Below are 21509 nucleotides of genomic sequence, written 5' to 3'. Positions count from 1 at the left end.
GATCAAAGGTAATTGTGGAGGACTGTGTAGTGTGAAGATCCAGTTCACTCTCTTTTCATTACTCTGCAACAGAAAGGAACAAGGGTTAGAGAGAGTGAAGGAAGGGGTCTCAATAACCGCTGCGTAAAAAGTAAGATTCTTAAACTCTGTTATTTGATTTACTTTATGAAATTCATTAGAAAACATGTTTCTAGGTTGTTTTATATGTTAATTTGTTTAATATATGAAACATACATGTAAATATTTATGATCCTATAAAATGTATTCCAAACACATTATGCCAGAGAAAAACTAGGTGTAGGTTTCAATCAACCATTGGTAATAAAAAAGAAAGAAGATTTTCTAAGTACATCCCAAAAAGTGGCTCTTATTCGCCCTTCTCAATTTGCTACCTCTAAAGTGTTTGCAGAGACAAAGAAATTTGTTCCCATATGTCATTTTTATGGAAAGAAGGGCCGTATACGCCCTAGATGTTACAAAATGAATTTGTACTTGTCAAGACTTATAAGAGTTTCTAAAGAAAAACCACATGGTTTTTTCATCGGAAGACAAAAATGGAGGCCAAAGCATGTTAAAACTAATGCCTTAGTTGTCCATACCTCATTGCTGTCTTGTAATAATGATCAATGGTACTTTGACAGTGTGTGTTCTCACCACATGATGAGAAATAAACATCTTCTCACAAATCTTATGTCTTATGTTAAGGAATGTGTTACTTTTGGTGATGGAAGCAAATGAAGGATAATGGGAAGAGGAAAGTTGTGTTTGTAGAGTCTGCCTCCTTTGGAAAATGTTCTATATGTTAAAGGCTAAAGGATAACTTGATAAGCGCCAATAAAAATTGTGATGAGGGGTGCACGGTCCTATTCTCCAAGACTAATTGTACTGTTGTTTCAACATCTGAAACACATGTCTTAACAGGGATGAGGTCTAGTGAGAATTTTTATTTCTTGAACTGTGTCACTACAAGTTAGGTCATTTGAACTATAGAGATCTCAGTAAACTTATGTAATTAAAGGTTGTTCGAGGTGTTCCCAATTTGTCTCCCTTTAAAGACAATGTTTGTGGTCCTTGTCAACTTGGAAAACAAGTCAAAAGTAGCCACCGTCCTTTGAAGTTTTTGGTTACTTCCCATGTTATGGAGTTTCTTCATCTTGATTTGATGGGATCTATGCAAACTAAAAGTCTCAGTGGTAAAGACATGTTATGGTGTGTGTGGACGATCATTCTCAATTCTTGGGTAAGATTTCTTAGAGAAAAATCTGACTCCATTACAACTTTCAAGGGGCTGTGGCTTTCTTTGAAAGCTGAAAATGGTGACAAAGTTAAGAAAGTGATTCATTTTCGTAGTGATCATTGCAAGGAATTTGAGAACAATTTCTTTGTTGGTTTTTGCAATCAAGAAGGGATAGCTCATGAGTTCTCAGTTCCCAAAACTCCTAAAAAAAATGGAGTTGTGAAAAGGAACAATGGAATTCTCCATGAGATGGCTCGAGTTATGTTGAATGCAAAGAAACTATCAAAGAGACTTTGGGCTAAAGCGGTCAACACAATTTGTTATATTAGCAATGGGGCTCATCTTCATCCTGACACTAAAAAAATCTTCACGTTTTCAGTTGCAAATGCTATGTTCTTAATGATAGAGAAAAGCTTGGTAAGTTTGATGCCAAGAGTGATGAAGGAGTGTTCTTGGGGTACTCTACCGAAAGTTGCTCTTACAGAATCTACAACAACAGAATGCAGGAAGTTATGGAATCCATCAATGTTGTGTTTAGTGGCTTGGAAGACTTTGCAAGTTACTCAGAAGAAGAAGAAATCCATACTCTTATTGACACATTGATTCTGTTTGTTGCATCACAAATTGTAGATGAACCAAGCGTGTCCAAAATTTAAGAAATTGATGCTGCCACTGAAACGTCTGAAGCCTCGGATGTGTCTTCCATTCCAAACAATGTTGTCTCATCTGATATTGGAACTCATTAGAAAAAAGGGTCACCCACATGGATTCCCAAAGCTCTTCCTCTATTCTCCATTGTTGGAAATCCAAATGAAGTGATGCTAACTCGAAAGAAAATTGCTAATGAGATTGCTAATGCTTGTTATATTTCTTTAGTGGAGCCAAAATCAGTCAAGGAAGCCCTCAAAGAAGTGCATTGGATATCTACCATGCAAGATGAGCTTCAGAAATTTGAAAGAAATGAAGTGTGGACTCTTTTTCTACATCCTTTGGGTGCAAACATCATTGGTACCAATTGGATTTTCAGAAATAAGATTGATGAAGTGGGAAATGTTGTTCACAACAAGGCAAGACTAGTGGCTCAAGTGTATAGTCAAATTGAGGGAGTGGATTTTGAGGAAACATTTACTCCAGTGGCTAGATTGGAATCCATAAGACTTTTGTTGGCTATGGCATGTTTCATGAAGTTCAAGTTGTTCCAAATGGATGTCAAGCATACCTTTTTAAATGAAATCCTAGTGGAAGAGGTGTATGTGTCTCAACCTCCTAGGTTTGAGGACCCTAATCATGGAGACCATGTTTTCAAGCTGAATAAGGAATTGTATGGGCTCAAGCAAGCACCTCGGGCATGGTATGATCTTCTCACCTCTTACTTGCTTGATAATGGCTATACGAGAGGTACTGCTGACCAAAACATGTTTATTAAACCTTTGATTCCTATTATTGTTTGTGCTCAAATATATGTTGATGACATAGTATTTGGATCCATTTGTGATGCACACACCCACTCCTTTGTTCAATTAATGACTAAGGAATTTGAAATGAGCATGCTTGGTGAGCTAAGCTACTTTCTTGGCTTACAAATTAAACAACTTGTTAATGACATTTTCTTGTCCCAGTAAAAATATGCTAAAGATATTTGTCTTAGAAAATGCAAAACCCGCTTGCACACCTATGGGCACCACTGCAAATTGATCAGAGACGAGAAAGATAAAAAGGTTGATGCAACACTATATAGAAGTATGATATGAAGTATACTTTACATTACTGTAAGTCGTCTTGATATTTGTTTCAATGTTGGGGTCTGTGCTAGATATCTATCTGCCCCCACTGAAATGCATATCACTGCTATGAAAAGGATTCTTAAATATTTGGCTAGTACCACAGACTTTGGTCATTGGTACTCATGTGATACTAATCTTTCTTCGGTTGGATTTAGTGACTCTGATTGGGCAGATAACCTTGATGATAGGAAAAGTACTTCAGGTGGATTTTTCTATGTGGGGAACAACCTGGTTTCATGGCATAGTAAAAAGCAAAATTCAATCTCACTCTCCACCGCCGAAGCTGAATACTTTGCCGCTAGAAGTTTTTGCACTCAACTTCATTGGATGAAACAGATGTTGCGTGATTATGGCTTCTGCCTTGACACTCTGACCATATATTGGGACAATACCAGTTCCATCAATCTCTCCAAAAACACAGTTCAACACTCTCACACCATACATATCGACATCTGCCACCAATTTCTTCATGAGTTAGTTGAGTATAAAACAATTACACTATCTCATGTTGCATCTGCAAGTCAACTTGCTGATTTTTTTACTAAGGCTTTGAGCTCACAAAATTTTGTTCATATGAGAAAGTCAATAGGAGTTTGTATGTTTGAGTGATAACATGTGGCATTTGAAAATAAGCAATATCAATTGAGATTTCATCTTCTAATTTGACTATTTGCATATGTGAGTCTTTCTTGAACTTGCTTCTTCAGTCATATGTTTTGAAGTAGTGTAGGCTTGTTGTTTCTCTTTTGTAGTCTTGATACATGAACTCTCATACTTGACAATTGCATTGATTTGCTTCTCCTAGTATAGCGACTTTATTTTTATTAATGTGAAATCTACCATTGGGACACTCTACTTTATGTAGTTTGCTCCTTCACTTAGGAATGTGTGCCTTTCGAGAGGGCTACTTATGTGCTTAGCCTACAAGCTCTAATTGGTAATTGCTGCGGGGTTTTATGCCAAACAAAAAACAAAACCAAAAACCAAAAAAAAAATTATAATTATTTATTTTTTTCGTGGGAGAGTTTGCTTGGTTCTTCAATAGCAGGCAACTCATGAGGACACTACACACACCTATGGAGATTGACATTCTTTGCTTTTGATTTGATGAGTTATTGTCTTGTGTATTGTTAGTCTTTATTTTTGCATCTGTTAGGTCTATGTTACAACATACCATATGTCTATTTCAATAATGTATAGGAAGTCTCCCATTTTGCTTTGGGTCTTTTGGTTTGATGGTTATCTTATTAATATTGTTTACTTTTTGTGTTACCCACTCTTGCTTTAATGTATTTACTCTTGTTTTGTTCTCTTGTGTTCTTAAAGGAAAAAAAATAAAAAAGGATAATAATAATAAATAAATAAGGAAAAACAAAAATAGGGGACTCTATTTGACTCACTTTCCATATCTAGCCCACCCTCGACCCAATGATCCATTCGTTCCTTCCTCTCTGAGTTTCGATTGGATTGGTCTCCTTCGTAAGATTTTGAGACCAATGTTTTCTTGGCCTTCTTTTATTGCTATGGCTACTAGATCTATTTCTGAGGAGGAGCCTTTTGTTGCTTATGGTGTCCCCATTGAGGTCACTATGGTGTCAACCATTTAGGGGAGCAGCTGGTTTGTGTTGTTTGGCATGGCTTTTGAACACTGAGGGGGGAGTAGTTCTAGTTACACTATATTTTGTCTTCAAATTCAGAAACTAACCTATTATCCTGCTGTTTGTTTGCTACTACTTTGTTATATTTTGAGTAGGTGGTTAACTTTGTTTTTGGTGTGTCTTGTTCTTTAATATATTGATCAAATGATGTTTTTGGTTTAGTGTTTCTTTTTCTGTGATTGCTATATGTGCTAAATTTAAAAGCATCAGGTCCATTGTTCATATGCATGCCAAAGGGGGAGTTTGTAAATTTATTTTTGTCATGCATTCAACTTCATGTTGAGACATGCATTCCATGTTATAACACTGAAAGCCTAGAAGCACGTGATTTTTAATTCAACACATGTTTTGTTGAGCTGGCTTTCCCCTTTTGTGTCCTAGTATATATAAACATTTTGTGTGAATTAACCTTACCTTTTTGAGCAGTTAGAAAGTCATTTATTCAAGAAAAAACCTCTGCAAAAGGTCTGAAGCATTCAATGCTTCATTGCTCATTGAATATGGCGTTTTGGTGAGAGTTCACCATTCTATCTTTGGTTTTTTGTTCAAAGCTTGAAGGGAGTTTAAGTAGATTCTCGAGGGGAGCTCGAGGTGAAGCTGGAGGGATTCCAATAGTTGGAGGGAGTCCAACAAACCACAATACAATGGAAGGCTGATTGCTTGAAGATCTTCACTAAAAATAGGGAGTTTGTTACATGTTCCTTGATTAAATTCAAAAATGGAGTTTTGGGTTGTTTTTCTATATACATGCTTGTAATAACTCTGAGTATTTGTCAGTGGATTTGCTTCACCATTGTATACAAAAGCTGACCTAGGCGGCAAATCAGGGTCCAACCCTAGTTCCAACTAATGACCTTGGTCATGGCAGACGAGCAAGCCACACATGTACACTCTGCCCCCTGAAGCTCTCCAACTCATGGCTGGTCTAGCTTTTCCTTTCCTTTACCTGCACCATTTAGCACCCGTGAGCCAAGGCTTAGCAAGAAAACATAATCATGCTTATAAGCAGTACATTTTAGATTACATATTCATATTTATCATGCCTAGTAGTAATAACCCTACTCATGCATGAAATCAATCCAGATAAGTAACTATAGAGTCACACTAGGGCCTATTGCCCAATTTCTCATATAATTAGCCTTAGAGTTGGCCAAATAGATCTGATGCTTAACATTCCAGATGACCTTAGGGGCATTCAAGCGTATATCCCACTTCCGGGTTGGCTCAACCCTATCGACCAGCATTTAGCACGCTATTGCCATCCTCGAATCCTAAGCCGCGCCTTTAAACCCTTGACTTATATAAGCCGAGTCCCTAAACCATCGACAGATAAGTCGAGTCTTTTAACTTTTGACTAATAAGTCGAGTGTTTTAACCTTTGACTGATAAGTCAAGTCATTTAACCTTTGACTGATAAGTGGAGTCTTTAATCTTCGACTAATAAGTGGAGTCTTTTAACCTTCGACAGATAAGTGGAGTCTTTTAACCTTCGGCTGATAAGTGGAGTCTTTAACCTTCGACTAATAAGTTTAGTCTTTTAAAACAGAAATGTCCTTGACTTTTAAGCCAAGCTCTTCATCAGACAACACAAATGAATCCTCAGCTTATAAGCTGAGCTTCCCAATCAAAAATACAAACAAGTAGTTATTACAGAACACAGGCAAACACAACACATTTAACATGTTTAATAAAACATTCTCAACATAGTAATAATCCTGTAATATAACCGGGCCAAGCCCTAAACGCAGACTGAGTGTAGTTTTCTTACCTTTGGTCCAAGCACGAGTTAGTTAACCCCGACCCTTGAGCACAATCCTATTCAAAGCCCTAGCGAGACCCTCTGATAAATCTATTTTCAGCTTAATTCCCAGGCTATTAAGCTTCTAATCTTCCCTAGAATCGTTATGGCTCTAACCTTGCTTGAATCCGAGCTCTAAAAGTCGAGCTTCCTTTGAAAACGCTAACAAGTGCAAGAGTGAACGGGAGAGAGAGAACGATAGTGAGACTTGAGTGTTTTTCTAAGTTAATGAACTCAGCCGAACCCTTATATATGAACGGTCGCAAATGACCAAAATGCACCCACTCAACCCGCTTTTCTCTCAACACCCCTTAAGGGAAAAAATGTTATTTTCACTCTCTAATCCTGCTCTATACCCAAATTTCCTCAAATAATTCCGCTAAACCCAGAATATTTCTATCTCTCCCAAAATGTGACTAATCTACAATGAGTCTCAGTGACTCTCCAGATCACCCAAAATACCCCTTGGCTCGCCCCGAGCCGGGTATTCTACCCCGTTGTGACTAAACCACTACTTGCTCCCTAGGATCGTCTCGTGGCAAATAACTCAAAAATATCCACATAATAATGTGGTCTCAATCAATGTACAGACATATATATACACATATGCCTTCTAATAAGAAACATGCTAACATGCATGCTTAATACTCCTAAACATGCCAATATAGTCATAATATAATATAACTCACATAATTCATATAATCATGCATAATCATCTATATATTAATATAACACATGAGATTCACATAATCACAGCAATATCCAATTAATTCACATAATATTCACATAAATATTCCAATATTGCCCTCCCGGTCCCCTAATCAATGTACTAAGCCTTATTAGGAATTTTGTGATGATACATGTGGTCAGAGAGATGTGAGAATAGTTTCCAGGAGTTGAAGCGACAATTGATTATTGCTCTGGTGCTGAGTCTTCCTTCGGTGGGGATAGGTTTATGGTGTACTGTGATGCATCGAGACTGGGGTTAGTATGTGTGTTGATGAAGACTGGGAAGGTCATTGCTTACGCATAGCGACAACTGAAGGAATATGAGAAGAAGTACCGATGATTTATTGTTAGCAATAGTGATATTTGCACTAAATGTGTGGCGACACTATTTGTATGGAGAAAAGTGCGAGATATACACCGATCATAAGAGCTTGAAGCATTTCTTCACCCAGAAGGACCTAAACATGAGACAGAGACGTTAGCTAGACTTGGTAAAGGATAATGATTGTGAGATTGTTTATCATCCAAGGAAATCAAATGTAGTGGCAGAAACTTTGAGTTGAAGGGGCCCAGGATAGTTGTTTAGTTCGAAGTAGATATTGAAGTAATTGGCAGAAGACATGACTAGAGTAAAGATAGAGTTGGTAGTGGGCTGATTGGCCAATATTACCTTGCAGTCCACTCTCTTAGAGAGAATAGAGGAGGGCCATATGAGTGATTCTCAGTTGATGAAGCTTAGAGAAGACGTCCTAGCTGGAGTAACTAAGGATTATTCCATTATAGAGACAGGTTTGCTGAGACACAAGGATCAGATTTGTGTTCCGATGGACATGGGTATCAGACGAGAGATCCTTGATGTATCTCATACCACATAGTATTCATTATATCTAGGCACCACGAAGATCTATCAGGATCTGAGGTCATTGTATTGGTGGCCTGGGATGAAGAAGGACGTGATTGACTATGTGACAAAGTGTCTAACCTGTCAATAGGTGAAGGCTAAACACCAGAGACCAGTGAGGTTGTTATAGCCTTTAGGTATTCCTGAGTTGAAATGGGAAGATATTACTATGGATTTTGTAGGAGGCTTGCCTAGGACAGTGGGGCAACATGACTCGGTATGGGGGATAGTAGACAGATATTCCAAGTCAGCTCATTTTCTGCCAGTGAGAACAAACTATAATGTAGACTAGTATCCAGAGTTGTATGTGAGAGAGATTTTACGTCTCCATAGGGTTCCAACATCTATAGTGTCAGACTGGGATCCCATTTTTACCTCCAAGTTTTTGGGAAGCTTGCAGAAGGCTATGGGGACTCAATTGAAGTTCAGTACAGCCTATCATCCTTAGACAGACGGGTAGTCTGAGAGGATGATTCAGATGTTGGAGGACATGCTTAGAGCCTATGTGCTAGAATTTGAGGGGTCTTGGAGTAAGTATCTTCTGTTGATTGAGTTTTCATACAATAAAAACTATCAATCAACGATTGGATTAGCTCCATGTGAGATGCTGTATGGAAGGAAGTGTAGGTCGCCCATTCATTGGGATGAAATGGGAGAAAGGAAGTACTTGGGTCTAGAGATGGTTCAAAGGACTAATGAGGCTATTGAGAAGATCCGAGCTCGAATGCTCGCCTCATAGAGTAGACAGAAAAGCTACGCGAATCCTAAGCTTAGGGACGTGGAGTTCCAGGTAAGGGACCACGTTCATGATGTGTTTCACATCTTAGTGCTTTGGAAGTATGTGTCAGATACATCCCATGTATTGGGATATAAGGATCTAAAGCTACATACAAATTTATCTTATGAGGAGCGACCAGTTCAAATCCTAGATAGAAAAGACAAGGTTCTAAGGAACAAGCCGATTCCTCTAGTTAAAGTTTTATGGAGGAATAGCAAGGTTAAGGAAGCGACCTAGGAGCTAGAGTCTGTTATGCGGGATCAGCATCCTAAGTTGTTTAGGTAAATTTCGAGGATGAAATTTTCAGTAGGAGGGGATAGTTGTTACGCCCCAAATTTGTTAATAAGGCTTAGTGCCTTGATTAGTGTGTCGGAAGGGCCTAATTGGATTTATATGCGAATTATGTGAAATTAATTGAATATATGTGTGATTATGTGGCATATATGAATTATATGGTAATATGAATATTTATGCATGTTTATGTGTATTAAATATGCATGTGGGCCCATTTTTGTTAGTAAGGGCATATTTGTAATTTTGACTCGTTGATGGTATAAATGTAATTAAATGTGTTATATGATTGAGACCACATTATTATGTGGATATGTTTGCGATATTCGGCTTGAGGTGATCCTAGTGAGTGGGTTGGCAGAAAAGTCACAACGAGGTCAAATATACGGCTCAGGGTGATCCTAGGGGTATTTTGGGAAACTTAGTGCGTAGTGAGGATTTATTGAGCGATGGGTAGTTATTTAGTGATCAATTGGGTATGTCGGGATTATTTGGGAATTTATAGGGCTACTTGAGGATTAGCCAGAAATGTGGTACAAAGATGATTTTGCCCTTGGGGCCATTAGAGAATCAAGGTTAGGGCTAGGCATAATTGTTCTTTTCCCTAGCCACTTAGAGACTTAGGAAACCTTCAGAAACAACCATAAAAAAAAACAACTCTATAGGCTAAATGTGATACTTATATTTGGATAACTATCTTTTAATAGTGTTGAAACCAATTTGGGCCTACCGAGTGTGGCTATTACATTATGAAATTTGCTAGAGAATTAATTTCACAGCCTAGACTGAAGACCTACTTAAAAAATGAGGTATTATTTTACTTTGTAAAATTTATTTAGACTATCGCTTATGATTTTATTTGGATGAATTCTAACTTGTTATTTTAAATATTTCTTAAATAGTTTAAGAATACAACACCATATATGGCTGACGAAGTCAACGAGATACTGGGTGAGTGGACTAAATCAATTTTGACTTATCTCACTTAGAAAATTAGCAAGTTTTGTGAGGAAACTTTAGTTTAAGTGTTTAATGCTTAGAAAGTTAGAATACAATTATTATAACTATATACATAGATTAACTTTGAAATCTGAATTACTTTTGTAAATTTTAATAACAAATATTAACTATACAAATGTTTATTGATTTATAGTGTTTTTTTTATGTTTACACTGCTGTTTTTCTATTTTTGCTGTTGTTTTTCTTTTTATACTGCTGTTTTTTTAATCAAACAGGCCATGCGAATTGGCATAAATATTTGCAGTTTTCCTGGTTAAAAATTTATGTGCCAGTTCCCAACTGACGCAAAAAATCACATTTTTAGCTTTTGTGGTAGTGGAACACTAATGCAAACAAACCTGGCATTCGCATCAGTGGAGCACTGACGGAAATGGCATTTGCGTCAGTGGAGAACTGTGACAAATGTGGCTTTGGTTCTGCCACAAGTTTTTAGGTGGTGGTGCTGCTCTGAGTGTAGTATTGAGGTGTACAGGTTCAATTGTGGCTTTGGTTCATGTTTGGGGTAAATTTTGATGATTTTGGCTCGGGGAAAAATGCTGGAAATTTTGAGTCGTGGGGTCGTTCCATGGCGCTGTTCCTAGAGCATTGCGGCTCGCATGAACTCAGAGGCCTAGGGGATTCCCTGAATTGCCTTAGTGTCACGTCACTAGGTGGGTTGCGCCGTGGTGTGTGTCTAGGAAACTTGGGGTTTTTTCTCACTAACTTGTTGAGAGTCGTGGCGCTTGTGGGGGGCGCCGTGACTCAATTAGGGAATTTTGGCCAAATAGGGTTTTTAAGCTTGAGAACTCAAACTTAAAGTCTCAGGAAGGATTCTACTACCCAGTTTAGTAGAATTTGAGGTCCCAGAGGCTAGTTAGTAATTTCGAAGCTTTTAAATTAGTTTAGATCTTGATGATTACCGTTATTGCATTGTAACTAGGTTATATTGCTAGGGCTCATGAATAGGGTTCGTGCTCGGGATCGCCATACTTTATCTACTCAGGAATCGAGGTAAGAAAACTGCACTTGGGTAGTAATCGGGGCTCAGACCCCTGTTAATGGATATGACTATGGTTATAAATGTGATTATTCGATTAGGGATGCTTGTATATGATGCATCTGGTTGTGTATTATGCAATCTATATGTTTAATTATATATAATCTGAAAGCTTGACCTAAGAGAGTCGGGGCCGACAACAAGAGTGCGGAACGCAGCTTAGCCTACGAGAGTCAAGGTCGGCAATAAGATCTGAAAGCTCGGCCTAAGAGAGCCGAGCTTGTACGCAACCTAAATATTTAGAAAGGTAGACTGCACTTGTCTAACTCATTGATTCCTAAATTGGATCATGTGTTTGTTTGAGAAATTTTTTACTACTAAGGTTGTTGTTTATATACTGTTACTTATTTGAATCGCTTGATTTAAGTTTTCTTGCCGAGCCTTTCTCAAGGGTGCTATGTGGTGTAGGTAAGGGAAAGGGAAAGCTGGACCAGCCATGAGTTGGAGAGCATTAGGGGCAGCGTGTACATTTTCCGCTACTCGATCGCCACGGCCAAGGGATCAACAGGGACTAGAGCCAAAACTTAATTTTTTCGCGTAGTTCGACATATGTTGTAATTACTTTTGAAGTTGTAAATGTTGAGGTTTTATGCCCTAATTAAAACTCAAATTCTTTGTAATCTAATTTTATTATCAATAAAAGAATAGAAATCATTTTTTTTGACTTGGTCAATCACTTTGCTCACATGTTTTATTTTCATAATTATTTGTTTAATATAAACTTCTATTAAATCCCGAGCATATAGCTAATCTTATTTATAGTGACGTAATCACAGTGGAATATAAATATGATTATATGTTCAAAATAAGTTAGTCCTGAGATTAGTCAGTGCACAAGATTTACACTGACTTGCCAATCTATGATATGATCTACTTACACATTACAGTGTTATGTTCTTTCCAGGACATTAGTAAAGTAGATAAGATCGGATGTATTTGTTACATCGGACATGACCGATATTGACAGTTGATAAGATAAGTAAACATACCATTATTATCTATTCTAGTCATATCATATAGTTGACCATAGGTCAATTAAATCTCAATTCTGAGTGGTTAGTATTCTAACTGATTGTATTATTTGAGTTCTTTGACTTGTTCGTTACCAGCTTACCCTACGGACTAGCCCATACTTACATCTTGGGAACTCGGTAGTATAATTGAGTGGGAGCGTTAATCATAGATATGAACATCTATAGCTTCTGATGAAGAAGTGAAACGATGGTTTCCTTTTAATTTGGTTCAAGGTGTTAAATGATAGAGATCTCATTTCAGTAATTAAATTAGTTTACTGAAATATCATTTACAAGGAACTAAGTGTTTTAAGGATAAAATACAATGAGGGGTAAAACAGTATTTTAGTCCTATCTCATTGTAGACTGTCTATAGAGGATTGAGTGAAAATTATGGTTGTAACAATGGATAATTAATAGCGTATCTATATTTGTTATAGAGCATTCTATGAATTCAAGAGTGCAATTCTGAGTCTATAGTGGAGTTACGAGGAATTAATAAGTTAGTAAATTTATTTGTTAGATTTATGATAACTTATTGGAGCTTGATTTCATAGGCCCATGGCCCCCATTGTACCTTGGATAAAATCTTCTAGATAGTCTCAATTAATTGATTTAATCATCAATTAGAATTATCAAAGTTGACCAGGTCAATTTTGGATAGTTTCACAGAGTTGTGTAATTTTGAGAAGAAAAGAGAAATTATGGCAGATTTATTAATTAAGATAAATTGGTATCTAAATTAATAAATAAATTTAAATCAATGTTCAGATTATAAATAATTAATTTGATAAAGGATTTAAATAATTAAATCAATAGAAAATAATATAAGCCTTGATTTTAAGTCCAATGGGCTTATAATCAAATGGGAAATTTCACGGGCCTATAGCCCATGATAATTTCGACTTAGGGCTTCAAAATGACTATTATTTTATTGATTTTTTAATTAAATTAAATGGCCTAATTGAGTCTATAAAAGGAGTGCTTAGAGAGAAGTCAAAACATAAGTTTGATAAGTCACAAGTAAGATTTTCTGATAGTTTTAGATTCTCTCTAAACACAAGTCCATTTCTAAGCCTCTTTGTTATTTTCTCTTCTTCTCTCTATATCCATCTCCTGTGTTGAGAATTTCCCACACTAGTCTAGGTGGTTCTAAGGATACATTGGAAGATCGTGAAGAAAATAGAAGATCGGTTCAGTTTCTTGATAATACTCTGCGACAGAGAGGATACAAGAGTTAGAGAAACTGAAGGAAGGACTCTTTAATTCCGCTGCGTATACTGTAAGTATTCTATTCTTTGTTTCTCTTTGAATTCAATTTTAGAAACATGTTTTAGGCTATCTCGTATTAATTTGTTTAATATTAGATATACATGAAAATAAATAAAGATCCTGTATAAGCTAATCCAACAGTAAATGCCTTATAAACACTCATTTTCCCATCCCATGTACATACTCAAATTTTTTAATGAAAACAACTATTCCTATGATCAAAATCTTTAAACCCTAATCCATTACTCATCCTTAGTTACACGTTTATATCCAAATGACTTGATTAGCAGGTCTAATACTATTTAAAATACATAGTGTAATGGTCTTGGCTATCCATGGCATTACAGTATTCAAAAGGTTGCTTTTGATTGGATATTCGTTGGAGGTACTAAAAGATAGCAAGGATTTTTAATTATTCTACAACTAGTAAATCCTTTTCATCTTTTTTCATTCTTCATGATTAATGTTTTGCATATTAATGGATATGTTATTTAAAGATTGTTTAAACAATTTTTTTAAATCTTTGGGCCCACCACCCTGTGCTTTTCGATGCGCATATCGTAAACCAGTTACCAAAAATTAGTACCAGAGCAGTCATTAATATCTGTATACATTAATTATTTTGTGGGGATAATATGCATTCTTATATAATTGTAATATGTGATGAATGGATGAATATTTATTTTGATGAATGATTTTTCTTAAGAGTCATTAATTATATGGTGTTTTGGGTTTATGAATTGTTTTCATTTTTCTAGATCTACAAAATTGAAAGCCATATGAGGCATATGATTTTTTGTAAATTTTTAAAATTATTCGCAAAAGTGTAAATCCAGCCCCAAGCTCCTAGGTGCCCTCTCGACAACTACTACCAAAACGCATCAGGCGCACCAGAGTGTGTCTGGCTACCCGAACCTTATCGCGCTTGGCTCCTACGCCCCTGTGCTCTATCTCTAGTGCCCATTGTCACTTGGCTCCCTGAGCCTTGCCGCGCTTGGCTCAAGTGCCCCTGTGCTCTGGCTCCCGTGCCCCTGTGTCTTGCCTCCTGCACGCCAGCCGCATTGTTGTCACACCTTGCCTTCGCGGCTTGGTGCGTTGGTGGCTCTTTGAGCCGCCCCACCAAGTCGAGCCCTAAAATTGCAAATCATCACCGCTTGGTTCCTCACATGAGCCCTAGAGCAGTTAATGGTTTCCATGAATTTGTGGGCTTGGCTCAAATTTGTTAATTGGAATTTGAAAAATTCTAATTAAATTTTGAATTAAGTGGCCCAAGTTCAAAATGAACCTAAATGACCTATTGGACTTTAATTAGCGAAGTTCAATATTTTTAAATAATTGTTTAAAAATTATTGAAGTCGTTTATAATTCAAAATTGTGCTTGATGGCATAAAAATTATAGAAGGCCCAAAAGATGGAGATGCAGATTCTATGTGAAGCATTGGTTTTATTTTTATTTTATTTTGAGATTTATTGTAAGTGTTGTAATTTTTCTAGAAATATCCAAAACACCCGGCTCGCATTTATTTATTTAAACGTATGAATGTATTAAATGTGTTTAATATCATTGTCATGCATTATAACATGTCATACATATTACCCACACATTATCTAATTAAAGTATGCATCTCATATCGAGTAGAAACATGTTTTGATCAGGAACGTCCTATTTGATTATATGCATTTAATGAATCATATAATTAATCTAGAACAAAGCGGTAAATTGATTTTAAGTGTTAATTTCAAGTCCTATTTTATAATTAATTTTAATAGATAGGGAAGTGATATTCTTCATAATTAGAGCATTTATTGACTAGATAGTTTAAGGGTCTATTTAGTAGTTTGATCAAATCATGTTTAATGATTAAATGCTTAATGAGATTAGTAATTATTAGAATATCATTTGGTAAATTATTAAATTAATTAAAAAACATAGGATGTTTTTAGAAAACACATATTTTAAAATAGTGAATGGGAGAAAGAGTCATAAAAATAACTCCTATGGTCTCCATTATTAATTACAACGATGTTTTAGGGAATGGGCTTCGAGGCGCCAATGTTTGCATCCCCCTAAGGAAGGATTCTGACTATGTTATTATTATAGGTTAACTTTTTTAAAGAATAGGATTGAATGATGTATTTCAAGTTTGGCAAACCCTAACTCACACTCTTGAGTTAAGTCATTAATAAAAAAATGATGGGTTACGCTCACAAAGGTTAACTAGGCTTTCGAGCGGACTGGTTAATCTTGACCAAACTAGCAGTTATTCGTAAGTCAAAAGAGAAAATAGTTGATTTTAAGTTTTCATTCATGGATTTGAGAATTGTTTCAAAATTAATCAGGGTTAGTCTAACCTACTATTTAACCCAATTTTGACTGGATGACGTGGCTGCTACGAAGAGGACACGTGGCGTCATACCACATTAAATTCACAATGCTAGTTAGAATGAGTAGCTGCTCGAGGAGGCTATGCCAGAATATAAAAGGTTGTTTTTCCATGAGCCAATAACCTACTTGATGATGGAGCAGACTAGTGCAATCTCATGAAGTTGCTCGGAGTACAAGACTTGTTTGTTAAGTAGTATGCTTTACCCAAAGACCTGTGTTTCACGAGACACTATCAAATATTCCATGATATTTATGAAACTGATATTTAAATTATATTATTCATATATTATTTGAATATGTAACTGAATGTACTGATCCCACACCTACACTTGTAGGGCCTAGATTTACTTGTAAGGGCCCATAACCCATTAAGACTCTATGAATAAAGGGTTTATTCAATCATTAACCCTAAGTGAAAAGGGGGAGAAAAAGAGATAGATACTTCTTTCGTAAGCACTTTAGGTACAAAACCCTTCGAGTTGTATTCTTTCGTTAGCTTAAGAAACTCAGTTGAACCCTATTTCTTCTTGATCTTAAGAGTGATGCTTTTCTGATAAATGAAAGTTCAAGTGGACGTAGGTCATTACCAACTCTTGGGGTCGAACAACTATAAAATTATGTGTTGTTTACTTGATTCCAATTCGTTCATTCTTATTATGTTGTATAAATTGACTCAATGTCGCTGACCAAAATGCTGGTCAACATTTTGGTACTTTCATTGAGAGTTGAACTCAAGATATTATTCTATTAGATCCACTTGAAACAATGGCTATCACTACTAGAAGCCAAAGTCAAGAGCCACAATGGGGAACCTTAACACTGCCCAACCTGATTGCCCCTCGAGTAGTCAGATCCCTCCTTTGTGCCTTGCTCAGCAATCTCATCATCCTGGAAACCTACCTACACCAGCCACATTTAGGCATGATGAGCCCCACGTGGACGTAGGAGAAAAACTGCACCTTGACCTTGAACAGCTGAAATGGGTCGTGGGGCAAATGCAGAAGCATTTCATTGCCATGCATGAAAGTCAGGCAGCTGCTCAAGAGGCTATATCTGAAGCCCTCAACAAACAACGACAAGATTTCCAAGCCTGGATGGATCAGAGACATCGAACACTCGAAGCTCACCAAGAAGAAGCTGACCGTCGTAATGTTGAGGCAGCGAGGTTGCTAGAGGCCGTCTTGTCACAAAATCAAGCAGCAAGACGCCGACTAGTGAATCCTTAGCCTGAGAACATTAGTCAAACGAATCCTGAAACCCAATGACCGACTGATCAAACCATAGAACCTGCCCAACGATCGCGGTCTCATGACCAAGTGGTCCCTCTTGGACCTGCTAGGAGTAACTCCCATAGGGGAACTCAACAAAGGGTGCTGCGACTGCTCCACCAAGATGAACAGGTGCTTCCTAATAGGGAACAAGGTTGTGCTAGGCAAGTGTCTGGATCTGGAAGACCTGCTAATGAGTACCCTAGGAAAATAACCTTAAGAGGAGGACAACCTCCAAATTCTGAAGCCATTCCTCAGTATCGATAACCAATGGATGAGAGACCCGCTAACCAGAATCGAGGCCAGCCACCTGACTATGCTAGACACAACTGTGGTCATAATCGTAGAAGAAACAGAAGATGAAATTACCAAGAGGCTAGTAGTAGTTTTCAAATAACATGCAAAGATAGTTATAATGATGATGAAGGGGATAGTCGATACTACCAACCCCATGGCCATCAACAGTATAATGACCACCGACAGGACGAAATTCTAAGGGGACGGTTTGTTCGACTAAGGCCACCTGGGCCTCAAGATTTCCACCCAGGGGGAATGTGCAGCCCGCAAAACCATTTTTCCCACAAAGGCAACAAGAGCCAGTGAATTGTCCTGCAAGATCACCTCCTGATCCTCCTCGAGCAGAAAATCAAAATGTTGGGGGGCAACCAAGGGAGGGAAGTGTCTTTAATAGATTGGGAAACAGACAACCTAATCTCCGTGATGTCCTTAATAATCTTAGAGAGGGCAACGTGTCAAATGATGTTGGACCCGTCACACTAAGAATCCCATATACACCACAGGCAGGGGATACTGCAATCCTAGCTGCAGCACCAACTCCTGTACCACTAGTTGCTCTTGTAATCCAGGCGCAATTGGATGCTCTTACTTAGATGGTACGAGAACTAACAACCCCGAAGCTTACATACATTGACCTGGAAAGAAAGAAAGGATTTCCTTTCTCAGATCGGATAAATGCCATGATAGTACCATCCAAGTTCAAGATGCCAACCTGTAAGATGCACACTAGAAGGGAAGATATTGTCTCACATGTTAATAATTTTGAGATATAGAGGGATTTCCAAGGGGTTAGAGACAATGTTCATTGTATGATCTTTCCCGCCACTTTATCTGATATTGCTCAACAATGGTTCTTCAAACTAGAGATATGAACCATTAGATCTTGGGATACATTTGTGAGGCTCTTTTACTCATAATTCTTTGCTGCTCGTATCCAACCTGCTTAACTCAACGACCTTGTTGACAATAAGCAAGGGCCGAACAAGCCTCTGAAGGACTATGTGTAGAGATTCAGCGACGAGGGAAAATTTACAGCCATCATGGCTGGAATCCAAATAAAAGGTCCACTATGGACTAACTTAAGGAGGAAAACTGTCTACTCCACAAGACAGTTCTTAGATCGAGTCGACGAGTTCATTATACTAGAAAAGGCCATCAGAAGAGCAGATCAAGCCAATCAGGTAGGTTTCAGTACTACCCTTCCAGCCAAAAACAATGGAGCTCCAAACAAGAACCAGAACTAGACAACCAATGGTAATGGAAATGGAAATAATATTGGACAAAGAAGTGTAAAAAAAAATAACAACTCCAATGGTGGCAATAATAAAGACAACAAAAGGCCCAAAACCAATGATAAGCCACGAGAGTACAATCCTTGTTTCACCACTTACTCTACGCTCATGGGGTCGCAAGCAGGAGTCTTTCAAGATACACAAGCCGAGGTACCTTATAGGAAACCTAATCCCATAAGGAAAGGCATCAGTAAGAGAGACACGAAAAGTTCTGTCGTTTCCATAATGACTATGGACATGAATGCAATGAGTATAACCAGCTCAAGGACGAAATCAAATTTCTCATCTGCCAAAACCATCAAGCCATGAGAAGGTATGTTCAAAGTCCTGCTGATCAAACCCAAGTTCCAGCTCCAAATGCGAATGCACCAGCTCAACCATTACAGCCAGCTCCCATAATTGGTCGATTAGAAAAGCCTTAGAATGCTATGCTCAGACACTTCTCCACGAACCAGTGAATGAAGTACTGGCAGTCGAGGAGCGTACCCCCAAAACCCCTTGCTATGAATATAAGCCAATAACATTCACTAAAGATGACGCTGCGTGTAGCGTCCTCCTAATCAAGGACCGTTACACTGTGTATTTTAAATAGTGCTAGACTCACTAAACGAGTCATTTGGCCACAACCGTGTAACTAAACTTGATTAATGACTTAGGGTTAAATTTTTTGGTCAAAAGGTATAATCGTTTCACTAAAATGTTTACTTCCATACAAGGGATCCCAAACTAACATTTAAAAAAGGTTAATTACAATTGAAAAGTTACAACCAGCCGACCTAAGTGGCAAAATAGGGTTTGACCCTAGTTCCTCTGAGAAACCCCGGCCGTGGTGGTTGAGCAACCACATATGTAAACATTGTCATCGAAGTTCTCCAACTCAAGGGTGGTCGAGCTTCCTTTTCTCCTTACCTGCACCACATAGCACTCGTGAGCCAAGACTCGGCAAGAAAACTTAAACAAGCTCATAAGCAGTTATTAACATGTTGCCAAATCATAATAAGCATGCCTAGTAGTAATTACCCTACTCATGCATGCATACCATTCATATAAATGACTACATCATAATATGGGGCCAATTTCTCCAGATAAATGATTAACGACTCATAACGGGGCCCGTTGCCCAAAATACATGATTAATGAATCATACCGGGTTCAGCGCCCTAGGATATGGGACTAATGAGTCACCCTGAGGCCCTTTTGCCCTATCCTCTGTATAACATGCCTTGGAGCTGGCCCAGCGTACCTGGCGTTGAATTTTCCAGCAACATTTGGTCGGACAAGCATATGATGCACTCCTGATTAGTCATAACCATATCGACCAACGCTTAGCACGTTAATGTCATTCTTAACTTATAAGTCAAGTTTGGGGCCCAACCCTAGGATATGGGACTAATAAGTCACCTAGGGGCCCATTGCCCTATCCTTTGTATAACCAGCCTTGGAGCTGGCCCAACGTACCTGGCCTTGAGTTTTCCATGACCATTGGGTCAGAAAAGCGTATGATGCGCTCCTGATTAGCCTAACCATTTCAACCAACGCTCAGCGTGCCATTGCCCCCCTTGACTTATGAGTCAATGCTTTCAACCAGCGCTAAGTGCGCTATTGCTGTTCTTGACTTATAAGTCAAGTCCTTTCAATCAGATAATCCAGACATGCATATATCATATATCAAATATCCAACTGCAGAGCATTTAGCATGCTTAATCAACATTCACAAGCATAGTCATAATCATGCACATTCTTAGAGACCCAAGCCCTGATCAAATCTATATTCAATATTCGGGCCAAGCCCTAATCACATACATCACGTATTGTATGCAGTTTTCTTACATTTGGTTCAAACACAGGTTATGAATGAACGACCCTCGAGCATGATCCTAGTTTCGAGACCCTAGCGATAACCTAGTCACAAACAAGTATAGAATCCCATCAATAACAAGCAAATAAAGGCTTCTGGACCGAGTCCTAGCCTCCAGGACATAGAATTCTACTAAACAGGGTAATAGAATCAATCCCGAGTGCTTACGTTTGAGTTCCCGCACTCAAAACCTTCTTTGGCCGAAAACCTCTACTTGCACCGCGGTGCCCCCAATTAGAGCTGTGAATTTCCACAAATAGAGAGTCCTGTCCTTAATTCCTCTTGTCATGGGCCGCGTCACAGTTCCACAAGCGCCGCAGTACGATAGCGATTTAGAGAACCGCCCAGGCTCCTGGGTTCATGAGAGCCGCAACGCGACCCCGCAAACCCAGTTTTTTTCGATCTAATTCCTCCAAAATCTCACCCCAAAACTGCACCAAATCCACAACTCAACCTCAAAACATACTTAGTACTTCCCAGGCAACAAAACTCAACTTACAAACGGATCAAAAACTAACCGAAACAATAAAATCCAATTCAAAACTTAAGAAACTTAAGGAAACAGAAACTCTGAAACTTAAAGCTTATATTACATTTGATTAAGTTGTTTTCCAGATAAATTCACTGGCTATCAAGCTTCTAATCTTCCCTAGAATCGTTATGACTTTAACCTTGCTTGAATCCGAGCTCTAAAACTCGAGTTTCCTTCGAAAATGCTAACGAGCGTCAAGTGAGAGAACAAGAGTGTTGAACGTGTTTTTGTTTATGATTGGTTACTTAGGGCTCAAGTAACCTTAAGCGAATCCCAGGGCTCGGGGTACCCAAAAACGTCCTTTAGGGTAAAATAGTCAAAATCCCCAGAATTCCCTCCTGATCTTACTAACTCCAAAT

This window comes from Humulus lupulus, chromosome 3, assembly GCF_963169125.1.
Source record: "Humulus lupulus chromosome 3, drHumLupu1.1, whole genome shotgun sequence".
NCBI lineage: Eukaryota > Viridiplantae > Streptophyta > Magnoliopsida > Rosales > Cannabaceae > Humulus > Humulus lupulus.
This window is presented reverse-complemented; position numbering follows the sequence as displayed.